Source organism: Artemia sp. Qi Xiang Cuo, chromosome 1 (genome assembly GCF_049724085.1).
Source record: "Artemia sp. Qi Xiang Cuo chromosome 1, ASM4972408v1, whole genome shotgun sequence".
Lineage (NCBI taxonomy): Eukaryota > Metazoa > Arthropoda > Branchiopoda > Anostraca > Artemiidae > Artemia > Artemia sp. Qi Xiang Cuo.
The window spans coordinates 28549431-28573595 of record NC_142794.1 but is presented as its reverse complement, the minus strand read 5'-3'; the positions used below and the strand labels follow the sequence as shown (position 1 = coordinate 28573595).

Below are 24165 nucleotides of genomic sequence, written 5' to 3'. Positions count from 1 at the left end.
CAATCTCGACATTTAGGGAAGATGAAATTCCTACCAGACTGGCACAGGAAGTTTATTTTTGCTACCCTGCCACTTATTTCTTCAATTTCACCAACATAGTAAACAGCAGAGTTTTGCTTCTTTCCAACCATTAACCTCACAAGCACAAATTTTCCACAAGATATTCTTCATCTGTCTCAAACTCACTGATACTTCCACAATGTAAAGACTCGTCATCTGACTCGTCATCTGACTCGTCATTGAGCTGTATATCTATGTCTGAAATGCTGTCTCTAGTTTTGTCAGCAATGAGTGAAACCTTTGACTTTTTTAGCGACTTTTTCTTTTTCTTAGCAAGCCTTTCCTCAGTCTCTGCTTCTAGTGCTCTTTTTTCTGGTGTTTCTGTCAGAATTCTACTTTTGCCTTTTTTACGGTTTTTGCGCGGCCACACTTGCATTTTGCCTGTGGATATGGTCTGATGCTTTCAGGAGTTACTGCCGTAGGCAAGTTTGACTGCTGTTTACCCATCATGACAGGAGATGAATCACAAAATAAACCAGGATGAGGATCATCCATATTTGAAGTTTCTGGGGCATTCTGTTCAGCTGGATCTGGGCAGTTTGTCACCTCAGCTGGCAGAAAATCGACTTCTGTGAACACATTTGGATTTAAGGGCCAAATTCCTGCCTTCTCAAAACCAGCTGTGATGTTTTGAGGGTTCAGCTTTTTCAGAAAGGGATACACGCACAATTTCGCTATTTCATGTATTGAAATTCTCTGACCAGGGTTTAATTGCATCCAATTGTCAAATGAATCCCTGATTGCATGCTTCAATGGTGCATACACTGAAACATCAAGGGGTTGGAGACGATGGGAGCAATGGGGAGGAAAGGTTAGGAGGGGGATGCCGTTATCTTTACAGAAGGAAACTAATTCTACTGAAATATGGCTTTCATGATTGTCAAACAAGAATAAAACATGGTTATTTTTGCTGGGTTTGACCTCTTTTAGAAAGTGTTCCATGGAACAAAGGGAATTGTCCAAAGTCATCCATCCACTGCGATCGGCTAAGCCAATGCACCCTGGTGGTCCATCCCGATAAATCCTTTCTGGAGCTTTGACTCATGGAAAAACAAACCCTGGTGGAATTGTCTGACCAATTGCAGATACAAAGCATAGCATTGTGGTATTTTCCCCTCTTTCTGCTGACACTGTCTATGCCACCGGTTTTGCTCCCCTTTTAGCAATCACCTTTGGGGCCTGAACAACTGTGAGTAATTCTGTTTCATCACAGTTCCAAATTCGACCAGGAGGAAAATGATACCTGCAATATAACTCCTGAAGATTTCTAAAGAAGACAACAATTACAACGGCATTAAAGCCGGCAGCACGAGCCTGGCTTGTATTTTCGGGTTTTCTGATGGACAAACTGGCGTTCCGCTTGATGAAACCTCTTAGCCAATCCACTCCTGCTCTCTCATTCAATTTCCAGCTTGATGGGAATTTTATCTTCAATGTTATTGCCCATTGGTAGGCTAACTTTCTTGTTGCATAGGGAGTCAACCCATGGTTAAGTAGTGAGCATTTTTCGAGGTATGCAGCAAGCTCTTTCTCTTGTTTGGAAGTAAAAACAAACTTAGTGCTCTCCTGAACAATGTCATTGTCAAAATTGCTACCACTAGCACCACTCTGCTTGAGAATTTGCATTTTTGCCTTGTATCGTTTCACGGCATCCGCAAGGGTACTCTTCTTCAGGGAAAATTCTTCTGCGGTTGCTCAGAAAGACAACTTCCCATGTGTAAAATTGAAAAACAGCACGCCTGACTAATTAGGGATCAGGAGGACCACTCCCCTTTTGAATGTAGTTGCAAACCATCTGTAAAAGAAAATTATAATCGTCAGAACCTCAAGAGAACAACATGGATATTAACACAGGTCATGCCATGCTTTGAGGTGTGCTTTGAGGCATAGAATGGAAAGATGCCTGCAGGCAGCGTAATGCTTAGTTTTACATTATAATACAAAACATTAAACAAAAAACTTATAAAAAACCACATCAATCATTTGTTTATGTTCATTTTTCTTACGTTTCTACAAGTCGGACAAACATTTCGGGGGGTTTCAAACCCTCTACCCCCTTGGATATAGCCTTAGACGCTACTATTTATCTTTCTGATATAAGTAGGCATTGATATAAGTAGGCAAGGTTTCTGGTACACCAGTTAGAAAGTATTGAAGGATATTCGATTAAGATTAGCTTGAATATTTTTGCCATAAACAGTGAGACATGCCGAGACTATTTTAAACGAATAGACAGTCAAAAGTACACCTTAATTTCGGATAGAAATTAAAGGCTAAGCGTAGCCAAATCATAGAAAATGCTGTCCAATCTTGAACATAGGATTTTAAAGTTGGAACAAAGTATCTAAATAATAGGCAGACTTAATCTTGGACAACTTTGATTCAAGACAAAGATTGTTACACAGAGTAGTTGTGTTTAAATAGGCTAGGCTGTAAGACAAGGGATAACTTTTGTCTAAGTGTAAATGTTGAAAACAAAGTTTGATAGTCGAAACAAATCACTTCAGTTTCTCTATAGGACGACAGGAATACAGTCAATTTTACCAATATTCTTCTTCCAGCTATACATAGTTCCATTTTCCAACTTATGAAAGACTTCCGTCAGTACAGGGCGAAACCGGACACCACGAAAAGTGTCCGGAATCGCCCCCAAAAAAGTGTCCAGAGTTACCCCATGTTGACACCATTTTGAAATATTTTTTTTTCGTAAATAACGGCCTGATATTTACTGATGAAAATTACCATGCAAATAGCAGGGGTATACCTTGTCTGATCCTGCTAACTCACGGCGCAAGAGCTACGAAAACTTATAAAATATTTGACATATACTACATGTGTCAGGATTTCCAGCAAGCATATAAAAACTTCCTTACCTCTTTTCTCGGTTGTCTCTTTTCTCCAAAATTTAAAACTTGCGCCAAATGAGCGTTACATGAAGGGCATCTAGCGGGAATTTTTTGCAAGGATTAGCTCAAAAACTTTAGACTACAGGTCAAACGTACGGAGTCGCCCCCATGCGGTATCGCCCCTCTCTCCCCTATTTTGACAAATTAAAATCCTTCTTTAAATCTAGAACATAGGCTATATATAATTTTTGTTTAAGTTAAGAGATTTTAAGAACAAAGCAGATATTTGAAAAGAACTAAAGGGTTACCATTGATAAAGCCAAAACTAACATCAGATCTTCCATATGCTGTTTGTTTACATTCAAGCAAATTTTAATGATTTTGGAAGACAATGGGGTAAATTTTTGTTATTCATATTATTGACCTACAAATAAAGTAAACATACCCCTTTATGTATTTTTTATGCTCTTTCCAACTATAGTAATTATTTTTGTTGATAATGAATTTTACCCCCATCCCTATATATACCAGTTCAGGGTGTAGGCCTATATTTGTACATTATGGGGTTTATTGAAAAAAATTTAAATTTTTTTACTTTTATAACTTTAATAAATGAAATAATATTAAGATTTTGACTACTAAATATCAGTATATGTCTATTAAACTGACAATGCACATTCGTTTGTATTTTTTTCAGTAAAGTTCAATTATGTTCTGGCCTTGGGAAGGCATAGGGGTTTTGAGCCCAATTTATGTTAATCTCTGCTTGTTTTTGAGTTTGACTTGGTTATTTATTGTAATTTCTGTTTGTTTTGGGTTTCATTTATTTATCAATGCTGATTTGTGGTAGTCTCACGCTTGGTAGATTATTTGATTTTATTTTTACTCTTTTTTCGTTTAATGGAGTTCTTTACTTTTCTTTGAAAAACATATTTTATGGAAAAAGTTTTTTTAATTAATTTCTGTTTGTTTTATATTGACATAGTCTTTTCAAAGAAAAAGAAAATAATTTTTGTTTTTATAAAAATTTATAGTTTGGCCTGCTATTTGTATGCTGGAGAATTTTTTTTTTAGCAATTTTTAACAACATACACCCTCTTAAAAATCTGGACACAAATAGTAGTGTTTAATTTAGTTTCATACCTCCTCTAGTTGATCTGAAATGGAAAACTTGATACCATTTGCAAAAAATCTGTTTACTTTCTTTGATAGCTTGGATACACTTATGCTATTTTGATTTGGTTAAATTTTAAGAGCAGAAGCAGACCCCAAAGTTTGAACAAAAAAAAGTTTGGGCATGGAAGGGGTGTTAGTTGCCTTCCAATCACTTTTGATTATTAAAAAGGGCACAAGTCATTTCAATTTCTAATCAAATGAGCCCTTTTCTAAGTTTCTACAACAACACATTCTATAAAAAACTTTATATGCCCCCAGGGCATAACTTACAACCCTTGTCCTGAGGGCTGTGAGTGGGTTGTCATCCTCCAAGATCTAATTTCCAGAACTTAAAACTATGTTGAACAAAATGGCTATCTCAAAATTTTGATTGGATGTGTTTGGATGGGGAAAAGTTGGGCATAAGAGGGGGGCTAGTTACCGTCCAATCACTTTTAACTATTAAAAAGGGCAGTAGCCCTTTGAATTTCCAATCAAATGAGCCTTTCTTGAAGTTTCTACAACAACGCCTTCTATAAAAACCTTATATGCCCCCAGGGCATAACTTAAAATCCTTGCCATGTGGGTTATGGGGGAGAGTCCTCCTCAAAAATATATTTTCTATCTGGAAATCAACTATGCTGAAGAAAATGGCTATCTCAAAATTTTGTTTGGATGTGTTTGGGGGAATGATGGGCATGGGTGGGGGGTAGTTGCCGTCAAATCACTTTTGACTATTAAAAAGGGCACTAGCCCTTTGAATTTCCAATCAAATGAGCCTTTTTTGAAGTTTCTATGACAACACCTTCTATAAAAACCTTATATGCCCCTAGGGCATAACTTAAAACCCTTGCCCCATGGGTTGTGGGGGAGTATCCTCCTCAAAAAGATATTTTCTATCTGGAAATCAAATACACTAAACAAAATGGCTATATCAAAATTTTGATTGGATGTGTGTGGGGGAATGATGGGGGTGGGGGGTAGTTGGCCTCTAATTACTTTTGACTATTAAAAAGGGCACTAGCCCTTTGAATTTCCAATTGAATGAGCCTGTTTTGAAGTTTCTATGACAACAACTTATATAAAAACCTTATGTGCTCCCAGGGCATTGCTTAAAATCCTTGCCCCTAGGGTTGTGGGGAATGTCTTCCTCAAAAACATGTTTTCTATGTTGAAATCAGCTTCGTTGAACACAAAGGCTATCTAAAAATTTTGATTGGAGGGGTTAAAGGGAATGATAGGCGGGGGGGGGGGGTAGTTGCCCTCCAATCACTTTTGACTATTAAAAAGGGCATTAGCCCTTTGAATTTCCAATTGAATGAGCCTTTTTTGAAGTTTCTTTGACAAAACCTTCTATAAAAAGCCTTATATGCCCCCAGGGCACTAGCCACTGCAATTTCAAATTGACTGAGTTCTTTTCAAAGTTTCTACAACAACACCTTCAATATGAAGTGCCTGTCAAAGAAAAAAAAGCACATTGTGGCCACATCATTCTTTACTTAGGCAGCGCTAGAGCGCTGCCTATGATTGGAAAAAGTGGACAAGAAAAACTGTGATCTCAGTTGAAAATACAAATGGTCTTCTTTGAATAATCTGGAGAAGGAAGGCATCAGCAGTTTCAACGCTTAGGATAGTATTTCTGACTCTTACGATGAGCTCAAATAGCTTGCATTTGCTGTTCTTTCCCTTTTTGGCTCTGGATATATATCCAAACAATCTTTTTCAAGCATGAACATTGTGAAGAGCAAACTGAGAAGTAATTTTACTGATAAGAACTTGGAATCATGGCAAAATTAAAAGCAACCAGATACAAACCTGACTGACTCAAACTTTACTAGGAGGGGCAAGTATATTGTTCATATTAATAAATATTTATGAAGTATAAAATCTAGTTTTATTTACTACTTACTTAGCGAAAAAAAAAGTTTACCAAACAAGCAGATTTGGGTCTAAATTTTCAAAAAATTGTTTTAATGTTCATATTTGGCTAATAAGTTTGCCAACTACTGAGTTAGGTGAAACAAACTTTCAGGAATGTTTCAAGATTTAGTCTAATCTATGAGCTGACAAGGGCTTTTAAAGCATCTACCTCTACCTTTCCCCTTCCCAAGGACATGGGCCCTTACATATGGGAAGTATATAGTTTTGATTATATATTTGCACATTTGGGGGGGGGGGGTAACATATAGTGGAAGCACCTTCAAGATGTTAACTAAAATTGTGAAGTTAGAATTTTTTTTATTCACATGTTTACTTCTCAATAACACAATTTTAGGTTTATAATGAAATTCAATATTGCCAAAAAATTTCAGTTATCAGAGTTTAAAAAATACCTTGCTATTTCATTTTCATCATGCTGCAGAAATTTGCAAAAATCAGGTAACTATAAAGAAAATGATTAATTTATTCTCACTAAGGTTTCCATATTGTACCTCATACCTCTATATTACCATTGTTCTGCTAGACTTTTCTAATATAGACCTTATATCTGCAATGCTGCAGGTTTATATGTGTTAAAAAGGCTAAAAGGAATATGAAAAATTGTTGTGTTGAGGGTGGGATTATGGTTTTTCTTTAACAAGACAGGCTGTCTTCAATCCTGTCATAAAATGTTTCTTGATGGCATTGGCTTTTTTGCTTTCCAATTATTTAGGCTAAAATAATACTTGATCAGAGATTAGTTCTTATTTGTGGTATCTGCAATGCTGTCTATTTCTCTGTTTGGTTGCTTTGTCTGGTGCATATAGAAATTGTGGTTGTATTTTCTAGCTGCAATTCTACACAGGCAATGAAACCAGACTGCTTTTATCAGTGTTCCTTAGTTAAGGTAGTGAAATCAGGTGTAACTGATTGGATCTCTTAGCACTGTTGGTCTTGCTTGTTCTGTTTTATTATTGCCTTCTTGTTTTGCTGTTTTATCTGCCTATTAATTGTGCTCTATGAACAATGGCAATCTAAACACTGAACTTTATTAACACAACCTTATCTTCAAAAGTTGTTGAGATTTTTCTTGATTTAACTGGTATCAATACTCAGTTATTCAAAATTTTACTTTTTAAGCTTGCAGGATAGATTTAGTGTCAATTTACCCTAATTTGAGTCTTCAAGCCCAAATTGATTTCAGCTATCTTGCATGTTTTGATGTTGTGCTGCAGACATAGGCCCTATGGATCAAGTATACCTTAACAGGTGTATATGCCTAATAGTCCTGTTCCTAACATAGAATCATAGAAAAAAGTTAGTATGTTGGTTCTTGCCTTTTGTTTTTCCATGACATTTAAGCTGTTCTTGCAACAAGTATCCACACCCCTCATCACTTACAAACCCATATTCAAAAAGCATCTGGGGTATCTTGTCAAAATATTTGGAAGATTGATTTTTTCTTTTTGGGTGGAATTGAAGCTTTATTTCTGGTCTAATTCATGTCCATCATGGGACTATTGTTGTTGGAGGTGTAACATGTTGTAGCATGATGGGGTGTTTTGCCCAGGGTGGGATTTCTATAATTAATGGATAACCCTTGTACTCTAGTTGGCCAATTCTGGCTTCTGGAAACAATACATGATTGGAGTTTGTTTCTAATTTGTCAGGTATCTTATTTCTATTGTTGAGATTCCTGATTTTTGTAGGATTGTCTGATATTTGCCATTTTCCTACAATCTGTTTCATGGCAGGTTATTATATTTTACATGGTTTCCAGCACTGTATACATAATTAGCAGTAAGTTTACTACAGATGATTTCTGGCTCTTCATTCTTGGTGCAAACAAGAAGCTCCTCCCACTTCTTCATGCATTAGCAGGTTAGTGTGTATGCGTCAATCAATGAGAAATGGTTTCAAATTGTATTATTTGTAATTGCAAAAGCAGAAAAAAAACTTGGTGAGCTGGCCAAGTGGTTTGCAACTGTCCCATCTCACAGGTATGACTTAATTTATATACAAATTCTGTCTTAATCTATTATTTATATACAGTGGACTTAACTGATTGGCCTGTGTAGGCCAATTCTAATCACTGGGGGAATAGATGTGATGACTTCAGGGGCAGATCCAGGATTTTTTTTAGGCAGGGGGACACAAAATAGGTTGATCTGGTAAACTTATGTTAGGAGCAAGTTTAATTAATGCAAACTTGCGTTAATTAGGTAAGTTACGATCGAGAGACGTACCTATCAAGGAAAATAATCAAGCAAGTATTTATTTTAGGATTAGCAGTTAATAAATCTAATTATCTCTTTTTTTGAACAAAGGGGCAAAATTATTTAAAACTTGCCTTCGGGTGTCTTCTCAGTGAGCTCCTCAGTACTACAAACAATAAAAATGAAACCTATATCAATAGACATATGTGAAAAGTGGAAGTGACTATATTTAATTTAGCTGCAAGTCTACATTCATGCCCACCACGTAATTTCCCTTTGAGAAAAAATTGATAATACTTTTAAAACTAAAATATCAATGCAAAGCGCCAAATGTCATAATCAAATATCATCGCTTTATGGCATTGTTCAAATAGAACTTATTTTTAACTTGGTTATCGTTGTAAATTCATTCTCTGTCTTTCTTTCCATTCTTAAACCAATGTTATATTTACCTTTTGTATTATTACAGCCCACTATATATAAATTTATATGCAGTGTTACAGCCATACCAATTATTCTCCTTTCCTTTTTTATTCTTTAATAATAATTTCTGGTCGTTTTGAGTTTGAGTTATTATAGGCTTCTATTTCTACTGATCTTAAGTTTAATATGGCCTTTACTTTTCTTTAAAAAAACTTTCTTTTTCGTAAAGTTTTCATTGTATATATATATATATATATATATATATATATATATATATATATATATATATATATATATACATATATATATATATATATATTTATATTGGCGCGTACAAACAGCTCCTCTCATTTGATCTGCCATCAGTCCAATTACCCTGGAACACGTATTTAGGCAGAAACTTTCTCAAAATGCCTTTGAAACCACCTTGATACTTTGAAACCTACTTTTAATTCCTAAAAACATCTAATAATAACATTGCACTACTAATTGCCGATTTCCATATATGTATTGAAATAAATTAATTTAAAATTAGTTTCTTAAAAATTTAGTGTTCCAACATTGAAGCCAAGTTTCGCATTCAAGAGAAATCTGACTTGTCTACCTAAAAGCCAATGTTGTGAATTAATTTTTAATGTTATGGTATATGGTGTAAATAATTAGCACTTGAGCTAACTCCTTTTGCAATAACTTCTAGTATTTAAGTTCTATTATCTAGAAACTTGTCAGTAAATATACTAATTGGTTCAGGAAACCTTAATGCATGAAGTCTCTCATCAAGTATATATTTTTGTGCATTGTTATATGTTCCTTCAAAGTCTATCAGTACAGTTCCCAGTATCCTCTATTTATGGATTTGTGTATATCTGCAAACAAGGTCATAATAATATCCATGGCTTAGTGGTGTAGGGTAAAGGCACTGATGATTTGACATTGCAATTTTGGAACCACTGTCAACATTTTTCTTCAAAACAGGATAACTCTGCTTAGTGGTGACTTGGAACACCATCTCTTGAAGCCTTCATTATATTTTGATGATTTAGAACGTAGACACTATATCTGATACACCCAGATATGAAAAGAATATTCAATTCAATCAGTTTCCTGTTTTCAACACAAAATGAGCTCCCAACAATTTTTAGCTTGTAAGAGGGGGAGGGGTTCTCGGCAATGACTCCATGTCGAAACTCAGCCATGAGACCCGACTACCCCTAATTAAGCCTCGAATGAAAGAAGTGAACCAAGTGAGAGAGATACCTTGACAAAATCCTAACATCGTAAAAAAATAGACAAGACAACACAGGTATAGAAAAAAATTAAGATTTTATTATCAAAGAAGAGAATTTTAGTTAATTGCTATTAGTTATTTCTTTTATAAATCAAAATTCAACATTTATTATTCACAATCAGAAATAAAAGATCAATTCTTGTTCCTGTATTGGCTTACAAGTGAAATTTAATTATTATTGAAGAAAAGCAAGCGTTCTAGCTAATATGGTAAGCTAACATGCTCCTGCTTGAAAGAATCTTATAAAATTATTAAAGAATGGGGTATACACCCCTTTACTAGGATTTAACATAATAATATTAAGAAATAGCAAGTAACATATTAGACTTACATTCTATAAGCGTGCAAGAAGCTTGAGTAAAGCCATAACCCCAACGAACCTCCATGGTCAGTGTATATAAAACATGCATTCCCCCTCGTCAAACAAACAAAGCTAAATTCATTACTTCTAAGAAAGGGTTTGTGTTTGCAAGTAAGTTCATTGGGTTCAATTATACTCTAAAAGGTTATTGGCATGGACCAGATTTTAGCAATTCACATAGCCAGTCGATATTAATTCTAAAATTAGAAAGACATTTCTTACAAGCTATGTTATGTTCAAACTGTCATTACTTGGTTATTTTTTGGCAAAAAAAAGTTGGGATCAGCACCAATGCATCAAGATACATCTGATCTTCCCTAAATTGTAGCCATATTGGCTTTTTCTTGATAAAATTAAGTTAAAATGGCAGCTAATTTTATATTGACTAAACTATGTTCCAAGGGTCAAAAATTCTTGTCTGATTTAGTGGAATACCAGACCAACTAAAAATGTTCCTTGAACCAAATTCAAATGTGGATAATGTCTTCTATTATGATATTCATTTTTTTTAGAATATCTTGTAATAACCTTGTCAAAATTTTTGACAGACAGCAACAGGCCTTATTAAAATATAGGTGACTCTGTTGAAACTTTACTGAACATGTAAAACAGATGAGAAACAACTGGTGTCGAAATTCAAGGATCCTCTGACGAAAGCATAGTTGTCAAATTTATGGGTACTTTCTCAACAACAAGAGGTTTTGATGATTGTTATTTTAAATAATATTTAACATTAAAATTTTTTTTTTTATTGTAGTCTTACTGATTTTATGCTAGATGTTAGATTTTTCCATCATCTGAGAAACTACCATTTGGCCTCACGCTATGTTCATACTTTTAAGCATTTGACTTGATTGATTACAACACTCTAATTCATTTATCACTGAATAAATTTGAAGTACACCCTCTCTTATTAAATAAATTTTATACATATTTTCTTTCAAATAGATCCCAAGCTGTAAAATACAAAATATTATCTCTGAACCCCTCCCTAATTAGCAGGGAACTCCTATCCCATCCAATACCACCCAAAATGCAAATGAAAAATGTTAAACTACTTGGTGTTGTAATTTTCAAATAATATTAAGTAGGACATGCATATTTCAAGAATTCTGGACTTTCCTAACTAAAATTTTTTAAAGTTGATTAAACTGGTAGATTAACTTTGAAATGGTCAGATGTTGACAACACTTTAACTGTGAACAACAAAGAAATCTTTGCTGGACCATTAAAGCTGAGGCAAAGTGGGCTATCCTAGGTAGCGTTTATAAAGAGACCTTTATCACACTGTTATACCACACAATTTATTATAGAGATCTAAGTCATACAATTACACTCCATATGATTACCCAATTTTTTCTCTATACTTGAGACAATTTTTTAGTTTTTTGCTTTCACTATCTGAAGAGTATGTTATACATTTACACGTTTAAAATAGTTGAAAAGAAACGATGAAATAAAATAAAAGAATAGACATTTCGAATCCACCAGGATCCGCCCACAAGTATTCCCCAAGTATTTCACCACATTTTGAATAGGGTTCCGACTTACATCAAAAACAGGTAACTGTTCTGTCAAGTTTGTAGGTGAACTCCAATTTAAGAAAATCGGAGTCTTGTACCCTTTTCTAATAAAACTTCAAATTTCTAATCAAACAGTTAGATTTGTAGATATATTTTTTCTACATGCTAAAACCCTTTTCAAACCAAAAGTCTGTAAATTAAGCCTTCTGGAGTAGAAAGTTTTTTTTTTTTTTTTTTTTTTTTTTTTTTTTTTTTTTTACAAAAAACTGTTGAATCATTGGTGCCTTTACCCTACTCTTAATCCAGTTTGGGATTTTTTTAGAATGTTCTAAACCTCTGCATGCAGTAGGCTCTGCATCCACTGCATGCAGTTGTACACCTCTCTCAAGTAGCTTTCCAAGGGTTAGGATGGGTCTAAGTGAATTTGCATTGTCATTAGGTTCCTCTTATGTATGTGTCTGTGGGTGTTCTAATTGATTTTCTTCATTGCCTGGGGAATATTCCTTGTGAATAGCTGAGGTTGAATGTACAGAGGAGTCCTTTGAAGTTTCTGTGGGCCTTTAAATTCTAGGAGACATGGGTTCATGGATGTGCTTTCTCATTCATCTATTTATTGCTTTTAGAAAATTGGTTGTTGTAAATGGCTGTGTAAGGGTTGTTGGCCCAGAGGCTATACTTAGTCTCTCTGTCTTTCACTGTTTAACCTCTGCTTCTTGGGTAGTTTTTTTTTATAGATGTCCACAAATTCTTCAGCTTTTTTGTCATCAGCTTCAAGGTGATTTCCAGTAGAAGCCAGGGGCGTCCTGAGGCTCATTTTATTGGGAGGGCGATCTTCGTAAATTTTACCGAATCTCTGCCTGATTTTTGCCGAATTTTCTGCAGAAATCAAGAATTTTGCTAAATTTCGGCCGATTTTGCAAAATTTTGGCCGAAATTTTCGCCTTCGGGAAAATTTTTTCCGAATGCCAAAAAAGTTGAGGGGGGGGTGCCCCCCTCGGGACGCCTCTGGTAGAAGCAGAAGGTGTTTAAGGTTATTTTTATTTTTTCCTGCTCCCATAGTCCTATTTATAAATTGGAGTGTTTTTTTTTTTATTTAACTGTGTATCTGTCAACCTTCTTCAAATAGGAAGCCTGTCTTAAAGCTTCAGCCTTTCTTGTATCTTTTCTGAGTATTGGGCAGTTTTTTTTAATTAATTAAAAAAAATCTTTCCGCAAAAAGAAGTTTTTCAAAGAAAAGTAAAGGCCATTTTAAACTTAAGATCAGCAGATATAAATACCTGTTAAAATTCAAACTCAAAACGACCAGAAATTACTATTAAAGAATAAATGAAACTCATAACAAACAGAAATTAAACAAACAATTATAGCAAAAAAACATACAACAAGTAATAATATAAATGAATGAATAAATCTTAAAGCGAGTAATGTTTATATTTAATATGCAAATCAAGCTTAAAACGAAAAAAAAATATAATGCTATTGAAGTATAAATGAAATCCAAACCGAACAAATAATAAAAGAACAATCAATGCAAAAAAACATACAACAGATACTAATGTCAATGAATAAATAAATTTAAAAAAGAGCAAAACTTAAATTGAATATGCAAATCAGGCTTGAAACAAACAAAAACCCACAAACAAACAAAACTTTTTCCGAATGCCAAAAAAGTTGGGCCTCCCCCCCTCAGGATGCCTCTGGTAGAAGCAGAAGGTGTTTAAGGTTATTTTTCTTTTTTCCTGCTCCCATAGTCCTATTTATAAATTGGAGTGTTTTTTTTATTTAACTGTGTATCTGTCAACCTTCTTCAAATAGGAAGCCTGTCTTAGAGCTTCAGCCTTTCTTGTATCTTTTCTGAGTATTGGGTAGTTTTTTTAATTAATTAAAAAAAATCTTTCCGCAAAAAGAAGTTTTTCAAAGAAAAGTAAAGGCCATTTTAAACTTAAGATCAGCAGATATAAATACCTGTTAAAATTCAAACTCAAAACGACCAGAAATTACTATTATTGAATAAATGAAACTCATAACAAACAGAAATTAAATAAACAATCATAGCGAAAAAATATGCAACAAATAATAATCTAAATGAATAAATAAATCTTAAAGGGAGTAATGCTCAAATTTAATATGCAAATCAAGCTTAAAACGAAAAAAAGATATATTGCTATTGAAGTATAAATGAAACCCAAAACGAACAGAAATTAAATAAACTATCAATGCAAACAAACATATAACAGATACTAATGTCAATGAATAAATAAATTAAAAAAACAGCGAAACTTAAATTGAATATGCAAATCAAGCTTGAAACAAACAAAAATCACTACAAACAAGAGTTCGGGTATCACCTCCTTCTCTCAATGTAATAGTCTAAAACCAACTGCGTCATTGGCGCTTTACTGAAAACGAATTTTATTTACAAATATTTTCTTTTGTACTTAATATTGAAAATAAACATTAAACTTACAGTAAAATTTTGAATTGATGAGCTTTCAGCAAGTAATATCATTATACATCAAATATTCAGTTTAATTTATTGGTTCTTTCTAAAATTGTTCAAGAAGAATATAGTTTCACTACAAACAAGAGTTTGGATACTGCCCCCTTCCTTAACTGTAAATACATAAAGCCTACTGCAACATTGGCTCCTTATTGTAAACTAATTATATTACAAATATTTTCTTTTCCAGTTCTTACAGCAATGAAAAGGAAAATCAAATCGCACTATAAAACTAAATTCAAGGAATTGATAGTCCAATAGTTAACGCCATTGTATATCAATCTATAATGCTGATTGTGTTAATACTTTTCAGCACTTTTCAAGACACCTATTGTTTTCAATAAAGCGCCTATGACGCAGTAGGTTTTAGACTTCTACAGTGAGAGAAGGAGGCGATACCCAAACTCTTGTCTGTAGTGATTTTTGTTTATTTCAAACTTGATTTGCATATTCAATTTAAGTTTTACTTTTTTAAGATTTATTTATTCATTTACATTAGTATCTATTGTATGTTCGTTTGCATTGATTGTTTGTTTATATTTCTGTTTGTTTTGGATTGCATTTATACTTCAATAGCAAAATGTTTTTTTTTCGTTTTAAGCTTAAGTTCTATATTCAATTTAAGCCTTACTCGTTTCAAAATTTGTTTAGTGATTTGTATTATTACTTGTTAAAGGTTTTTTTTATGATTGTTTATTTAATTTCTGTTGGTTTTGGGTTTCATTTATTCTTTAATAGTAATTTCTGGTTGTTTTGAGTTTTAAATTTTAACCGGTATTTGTATCTGCTGATCTTAAGTTTAAAATGGCCTTTACTTTTCTTTGAAAATTTATTTTTGCGGAAAGTTTTTTAATTAGTTTTTGTTTGTTTTTGATTGAAAAAAGTTTCAAATCTTTAAAAATTCCTTATTTCAAATTCAAACTTTTTTTTCAAAATTAAATGTTCATCAAAATATCAAAACTAGTATCAAAATAACAATATCAAAGTAAAAAAAAAATCGGTTTGTGTTAACCTCGGAGTTTTCATTATCTGATATTTGAAATATTTTTAACAAAACGGCTATCTCAAAAATTTTATCCGATAGATTTTGGGAAAAAAGGGCACGGGGGGGGGGCTTATTGCCCTTTAATCTCTTCTGATTCTCTAAAATTGAACTAGAACTTTACATTCTCAATCAAATGACCCCTCTCTGAAGTTTATACAAGCATCCCTTCTATAGGAACCATATATGTCCCCGGGCAGAACTTACAATGCCTGTCCCCGAGCCTTGGGGGGTTGTGTCGACCCCGGATTTTCAATATCTGTTGTTTGAACTATTTTTAACAAAATGGTCACATCAACATTTTTTATTGGATTGGTTTGGGGAACAAAAAGGCGTGGAGGGGGGAGGGGCTAGTTTGTCCTCTAATTAATCTCTTTTGACTTCGAGAAAGTGAACTAGAACTTTTAATTTCCAATCAAATGAACCCTCTCTGAAGTTTAAACGAACATCCCTTTCATAAGAACCATACACGGCCCCAGGACATAACTTACAGCACCTACCCCCCGGGCCCTAGGGGTTTGTTGCCCTCGGATATCTAGTAGTCCTCTCTGAACTTTATAAAAAAAAAAAAAAATGGCTATCCCATTTAAAAAAATGGTTATCTCAAAGTTCTTATCGGATGCATTTGGGGAAGAGGGATGTGGGATTGCCCTCTAATCTCTTTTGACTCTCAAAAACTGAACTAGAACCTTGAATTTCCAATCAAATGAGCCATCTCTGAAGTTTTTACTAGCATCCCTTCCATAAGAACCAAATATTCCCCCAGGGCATAACTTACAATGCCTGCCTTCGGGCCCTGGAGGGTTTTGACGACCCCATTTTCGTTATATGATCTTTGAACTATTTAAAAAAATGGCTATCTCAAAGTTCTTATCAGATGGGTTTGAGGAAAAAAGGACATGAGGGGGGAGGGGCTTGTTGCCCTCGGATCTCTTTTGACTCTTAAAAAGTGAACTAGAACTTTCAATTTCAAATCAAATGAGCGATCTTTGAAGTTTATACAGGCATTGCTTTCATAAGAACCATATATGCCCACAGGGTATAACTTACATTGCCTGTCCCAGACCTTGAAGGGGGTTGTGTCGACACTGGAGTTTTGTTATATGATCTTTGAACTATTTAAAAAAAATGGCTATCTCAAAGTTGTTACCAGATGGGTTTGAGGAAAAAAGGACATGAGGGGGGGTCTAGTTGCCTTCCCATCTCTTTTGACTATTAAAAAGTGAACTAGAACTTTCAATTTCCAATCAAATGAGCCCTCTTTGAAGTTTATAGGAGCATTGCTTTCATAAGAACCATACTGTATATGCCCCCAGGATATAACACACAATGCTTGCCCTGGCCCTTGAGGGGTTGTGTCAACACTGGAGTTTTGTTACATGATCTTTGAACTATTTTTAACAAAATGGCTATCTCAAAACTTTTATTGGATGTATTTGGGAAAAAACTTATATTGGATGTACTTATGCCCCCGGGGCATAACTTACAACGCCTGCCCCTGGGCCCTGGGGGGTTGTGTCGATACCGGAGTTTTTGTTAACTTTGAACTATTTTTATCAAAATGGGTATCTCAAAATTTTTATCGGATGTATTTGGGAAAAAAGTGTGCCAGGGGGGGGCTGGTTACCCTCCAATCTCGTTTGAATCTTAAAAAAGTGAACAAGAACCCTCAATTTACAATCAAATGAGAACCATAAGAACCATATAGGCCTATTCCCCCAGAACATTACTTACAATGCCTGATCCCAGGCCCTGGGGGGTTGCGTCAACACAGGATTTTTTCTTATCTGACCTTTGAACTATGTTTAGCGAAATGGCTATCTCAAAATTTTTATCGGGAGGGTTTGGGGAAAAAAGGGTATGTGTGGGGGGGACTAGTTGCCCTTGGATATCTTTTGACTCTTAAAAAGTGAACTAGAACTTTCAATTTCCAATCAAATGACCGCTCTCTGAAGTTTATACGAGCATATCTTTCACAAGAACCATATACGCCCCCAGGACAACACTTACACCGCCTATCCCCGGGCCCTGGGGGGTTTTGTCAACACTGGAGTTTTTGTTATCTAATTTATGAACTAAATTTACGAAATGGCTATCTCAAAATTTGTTGCAGGTGGGTTTGGGGAAAAAGGGGCGGGGGGGGGGGCTAGTTGCCCTCTGATCTCTCTACTGTTAAAAAGTGAACTAGAACTTTCAATTTCCGATCAAATGAGCCCTCTGTTAAGTTTATACTAGCATCCCTTTCATAATAACCATACATGCCCTTAGGGCATAACTTAGAACGCCTGCCCCCGGGCCCTGGGAGGTTGTATTGACACCAGAGTCTTTCTTATCTGACCTTTGAACTATTCTTAACAAAATGTCTATATCAAAATTTTCATCGGATGGGTTTGGAAAAAAGGCGTGGGGGAGGGGGCTTGTTGCCCTCAGATCTCCTTTGACTCTTAAAGTGAACTCGAACTTTCAATGTCCAATCAAATGAGCCCTCTCTGAAGTTTATTCGAGCGTCCATTTCATAAGAACCATAGATGCCCCAGGACATAACTTACAATGCCTGCCCCTGGGCCCTGGGGGTTGTATCGACACCTGAGTTTTTGTTATATAATTTTTGAACTATTTTTAACAAAATGGTTATCTCAAAATTTTTATCGGATGCATTTGGGGAAAAAGGGGCGTGGGGTGGGGGGCTAGTTGCCCTCCAATCTCTTCGACTCTCAGACACTGAACTAGAACTTTCAATTTCCAATCAAATGAACCCTCTCTGAAGTTTTTTCAAGCATCCCTTCCATAAGAACCATATATTACCCCAGGGCATAACTTACAACACCTGCCCTTGGGTCCTGGGGGTTGTGTCGAGCCCGGAGTTTTCGTTATATGGTCTTTGAACTGCTTTAAAAGATGTTTATCTCAAAGTCCTTCTTGGATGGGTATGAGGAAAAAAGAGCATTGAGGGGGGGGCTATTTGCCCTCCAATCTCTTTTGACTCTTAAAAGTGAACTAGAACTTTCAATTTCCGATCAAATGAGCCCTTTCTAAAATTTATATGAGGATCCCTTTTATAATAACTATATATGCCCCCTGGGCCTAACGTACGATACCTGCCCCCGGGCCCTGGGGGGTTGTGTTGACACTGGAGTTTTGTTATATGATCTTTGAACTATTTTTAACAAAATGGCTATCTCAAAATTTTTATTGGATACATTTGGGAAAATAAGGGCGTGGGAGGGGGGGTCACTTTTGGCTCTTGAAAAGGGCACTAAAACTCAATTTCCGATCGAATGAGCCCCCTCCGAAGGTTATATGACGACCCCTTCCATGCGAAATGCTTCTGGAAAAAAAATAATAAAACATTGGGGCCGTATGGCCTTTAGTATAGGCAACGCTATAGCGTCGCCTCTGATACTGGATATTTGTTATGGAGCTTGGATTCTTTCTGTAGTTTGCAGTTTGGCAGACTTCATTCCACCATGGTTTAGATGTTTTCTTTGATGATGATTTTAGAAATTGTTTGTTCATGGTTCTAAGTATTGCTGGCCTTGCTACTTCTTTAAAGTAAACTGTCAGTCTTGTGACTCAGGGTTCTGGTTCTTGTCTTTCTTGAATAGTTTTGTAGCCAGTGTTTTCCTGGATTTCTCCAAACCTGGTTCTCTTTGCCTTATTATTGCTAAATCTCAGCATAGACTCCTTCTTCATATGCAAATCTACAAGTCTCCACTAATATGATATAGTGGTTTGTTAATAGTTGTGGGACAGTGCATATTCTCAAATGTCTACACAATTTGTCTGGCATTAATCATAGGTAAGAGGGTCTTCAATCTGTGTGATGCTGATATTGATGTTTATGGAAATTCATTCAGTAGGCTTTCCAAAAATGAACTGGGTTTATTATTTTCCTAGGATCCCCTCCCCAAGATGGGCTACGAGTGTTCAAGTCTATTGGTAGTATTGTCTTCTGATGGATTATTTTAGATGCTATTTTTATTAGAAATAAAAATATTTTTAGCATCTTTGTTAACATTTGGTTTTAAAAAGAGTATGTTATCAGTATTTCCCTCTCTTCAAGAGCTGTTTTCAATTCTACGGTGTCCAGCTTATTCGAACAATCCTTTGGTTTTTGTATATTGTGTTTAATATCTTTCCTTACAACCTTCTCCATACCTTCTCCTTTCCTACTTAATATTCTGTCCTTTCTATAAAGTCAATATCCTGTTCTTTCTGGATCAAGGTGTGGTTTTTAGAGACAGACAATATGAGTATTAATTTGTTTGATATATGCAACTAGCTGTTCAAGTTTCACTTTGGATAGTGACTGTGTATTCCATTGGAGAATCTTTAGTGCTGTTTTTATCTGGGTTTGTGGGGATGGCTATGGGTTTTGTCTTATGCATTGATCATACACTGGAGAGCTTAATGGTTGTTTAGGATGGACATTAGGTCTAGGCTCTGTAGTCTCTACTAGGCCCTTAGAGAAGTATTTTTTTTTTTTTTTGCAAGATAACTGCTTTGAGTCCATGGGGCATTTTATCTAGATGAAAGAAAGTGGTTGTTATGGTGTAGGCTATGAGGCGGGTGATGGTTTGTATATCTTAGATGTCTGTCACTGGCTGGTGGTGTGAATGATGATGAAGAGGTGACAGGAATTGGAGATCATTGTGGGGTGTAAGATGATCTTCGTGACCAAAGAGTCTCTGTTCTGTTGGGTTTGGGGAAGAACTTGGTGTGTTTCCAATTTCCTGAACATATTCAGTCTGTTCTAGAGCAGCAGTGCTAATGCTGAAGTTTCACATTAGAGACTTAAAGAGAGACCTTATATGTTGTGTAGTGTTCATTAAGAATGGTGTCTTCTGGAAATTGGGAATAATTTGATAACTTTTTCATCATAGATGGATTTCTTAGCTGTTTGCTGACTGTTGCTTCGGATTAGGGGGGGGGGATATGGACTCGGATGCTTGGTATTGGCCTGTGAGGGCTGCTTCAAAGCTTCTTCCTTTTTAGTTTTCTTTCTGCTGTGAAGAATTCTGGAGTTCAGGCTTTGTTGGTATCTTGCCTTTCTTCAACTGTAACCATGGTTCGTTGAGGCTATCGTCAGACCTTTGCATTTTAATTCCGATGCAGGAACTTAATAGAAGAGTGTTGCATCCTCACTAGGGCCGGAGCTCTTCAGAACAGAGCCAGATGAATCTGGGTCTTACTGACAGTCAAGAATGATTAAAAGGTATTAAGCCTAATAAATAAATTGAGCAAAATACTTGAGGTAAGAAGGATATTGCTTTAAATCTTCCTCTAAATGGTAGAAAAAAGGATGTCTTTATTAATGATAGTATTGTCAAAATTTGGAATGATTGTATTTGCAATTTTCTTTTTTTCATCTTGAAACTGACCATTACAGAGAGGGATGCTCAGTCTATTTTAGCATGGAGCTCAATCTATTTGTTCATCCATCAATCACTATTTACCACTAAGTGGAATTGAAGAGACTATTACCCAACAAGATTGCAAATATTGGTCCATTTAGCTTTAATTCTACTTGTCTTGCCACTGTCAAACTTGGCAAGTTTCTGATGCTTGTGGACATTACCTCAAATCAAAGCCTGGAACAAAATAGAGACATATTGCCTTCTCTACATGTGTAGGCTACTGTAGGTACCATATTAATTGTTTGAATAGTGCAGGGTGCTGGTAAGTGAAGAAAACATTGAAGATATTGTCATTTGGTAAATATGAGGGTGATTGTTAAACACTGTGCCATTGAATCTGATTCTGCAATTGAAATTGTTTTCCTGTTGGCTTATGGAAAGGGCATAATAAGGCTGTTCTGCTGGCCCATTGGGAACATCTGTTCTTAGACTCAGGATGTCTTGAATAGGGAGTGGTCTTCTCCTAGTTGTCTGTAGGACTAGTGCTCTTTGTGGTGTTTATTCAATTTGGTATATTCTAGAATCTCCCTGTGATGTGGAATATACTGTAATAGGACAGTTGAGCTAGGTTGAAGTCAGTCTAGAGTCAAGGCTTTTAGTTTGAAGGTAATATGCATGCCAAAGCCAAAGATATTATAATTTGGACTTGCTTTGAGTGATAGTACAGATTTTGAATATAGGAATGTGATGTAGTTGCTTGGTATAAGTGCGTTGTATAGCTGGGTTTCAAGTGCAATTTTGATGGCTCTTATCTCTGCTGTCATAATGGAAAAGTCAGGGGCTCCAAATTTTCAGTTGATAACTTTTTAAAACCCTTTGGGCCAAAATTAATTGTCTTTTTGGACCAGAAAATGCTGCTTTGCTGTAGTATATATTTTTTGCTACTTAAAAAAAGCAATGGAACTTTCAATTTCTTTTCTGATGAGCTTTATCCTAATATTGCAGGACCATTTATTCAATACAATGACCCCTGGGGGGACAAATAAATAAATATGCATCAGTGATAGTAAAACTCATAAATTTCACATTTTTGTAGACAGGGACTTGAAACCTCCACCAAAAGGTACTTAGATATGCTGAATTTGATTGTGTGATTTTTGTCAAGATTGCTTTCCCTTTGAGGGATTTTTTGCCCTTTTTTAGAAATCAGGTAAGCATTCTCCAACTTGAAGCTATTAATGGGTAACTAAAAATTTCACGGATTTTGTGTATTTGAAATCAGCTTAAAAAATTCATTTCTTTTCATGTCTATATTGTTTTCAAAACTCCTTTTTGTTAGAGTTATGGTTATTATTAGCATAAGTTTTCCTTACTTATAGCTAGATCTGTTCTTAGGGTTGGTGGTACCTGGGGAAATTTTAATTACAACACCCCCTCCTGATTCAAATATAAGCAATAAAAGCTGGATGAAAGTGAAAAATTGGAAAAAATGGGCTATTTCCCAAATGCTGCGCCCCCAAGCCAGTTACCCCCCCCCTTGGAATGGCTCTGCTTAAAGTTCATTATTATGAACCATTTAATATTTGTTTCTGATCTTTATGTATTTCATTTGAATGAAACAGGATTTGGTGTAGGTGAGATTTGTTACCTCTTTCTTATTTGAAGAAAAGTCTAAATTCACAGCAGACTATTTACTAGGCTAACTCATAGAGGAGCACGTTGTATTTTAGGGGTTGGGTTTAAGAATGGCATAAGCAGATTTACTTGGATTTGCGTCACTTTGTACACTGTATACACTTTATACACACTTCTTGTGAGCACGAGTTCTTCATCCGTCCTGCGAAAATCTCAGGAGGTCGTCCCTCTGGCGGCATTATGATTGGAGTAAATAAGAGCCTTAAGTGTGTTTTACTTTGAACGAATAATACTTTTGTTGCGGTTGATCTAGGTCATACCGTAATTCTTGCAGTTTATATGCCTACTAATTACAGAAACGAACAATCTAACGAACGTTTTGCTAAAGCATGTACAAGTGTCTCAAAAATTTCTCATAAAATACGAGCTTCTGGTAAAGCCATTTTGCTTTGTGGCGATTTTAACACTGACCTTACTTTTCCTAGCTTACCGTGGTGCCAGATCTTATTATCATCACTTCCGAAAGATATAACTGTGGCAACAAATACAAGAAATTATGCTTATGTTCATAATTCAGGTAGTGTGGCAAATTTGGACTTCATAATCTCATATATTGAATCATTAAAAAAGTCTCTTGTCAAAGTATCGGATGAAATTTTGATTAATGATCATTCTTACCTTCAAGTGTCTGTTGTTTTAAATGTTTTTTTGTCATGTGCGTTGTAGTCCAAAATGGTTTCAGATACAGATATGGGATAGGATAGACGTAAACTTGTATTAATGCATATTAGATGATATTCTCAGTAGAATTAGAATTCCTTTTCACCAGAGGTGCCATTTCAGCCAAACCTTAGGGTGGGCAAGCAATCGACATGGGCCCCGAAGCAGGCTTGTATTAAAAAAAAAAAAATGCCTCTAGTTTTATCCGAAAAAAAAACTGCCTTCCGTGGGAGTTACCGTAAAAATTAAGGAAATTGTCTCAATTGCTTTGCCTTTCCTTCTTTCGCTCTTATGCCATAGGTTCGGAAAAGGCCAGATATCTGAAGAAAGCGGAAACGGTATGTGCGATGTTAAAAAAAATAGCCGTTTAGGAATCTTCCACTTTTCCAAACCTATAAGTTGATGAAAGCCGAACCTCTGTAGAAACTCACGCTTTGACTAAAGTATATTCTGTAGCCAAATTCTTCAGCTCGCTGCTTACAGTAAATACTTTAGTCCAAGTCGGAGTCAGGTTCCGGCTATAACGATGCAAAACTTTGCTAGATGACGTATATTTACAAAATCAAAAAATACAACACAATTTTGAAACAGATCAGTGAATACTCAAGGCAAAAAGGATAACTGTCGTGGTTTCATCTTTGCAAAGTCGTCAAAACGCTGGCCGAGATCCAAGTTTTTAACTAAATCCTTCTCTGCAAAGATCAAAAGCAGGTGACTAAGACGATCGTCTCCTGTGGTCGAGCGCAGATAGTTCTTCGACTATTTCCAGCCTAGAAAACAAGCGTTGATTGCTGGCTGTCGTGACAGGAAGTGTGGCAGCAATATGAAGAACTTTGATAATTTCTGAATAGGCCACTGGAAGTGTCTCGATATTATCGATGACGTCCATGAAGTTCTTCGGCTTTGCCTCCTCCTCGAGCAAAAACCGCTTGGCAATACCAGCTTGGGCCTCAAGAAGAATCTGGTCAATGTCCATTTCAGAATAAAGTTCAGAGAATTACTTGAGGAGCCCTGAATCCATGAACTTGGTAGAGCTGGGGTCCAGAGCTTCGAGTGTACTGAGCAGTACTGAGCACTGGAAGGTTATCTGTAAACCGTCTGTCGAATTCCGCAATAAGA

At 35.6% G+C, this 24165-nt stretch overlaps 1 protein-coding gene across 4 annotated transcripts in view; it reads left to right on the top strand.

Annotated features, from left to right (window-relative positions):
* Positions 1 to 24165, top strand: part of LOC148956176 (transmembrane protein 198) — a 73633-nt gene that overhangs the window by 3849 nt on the left and 45619 nt on the right. Inside the window, exon 2 of one of the 4 annotated variants that reach the window (XM_089094306.1) lies at positions 7762 to 7981. The exons of 2 other annotated variants lie outside the window; for them this stretch is intronic. The gene's annotated coding sequence lies outside the window, so the exon portion shown is untranslated. The remainder of the gene's footprint in view (positions 1 to 7761; positions 7982 to 24165) is intronic. One more of the 4 variants, XM_089094316.1, reaches the window with a different exon arrangement.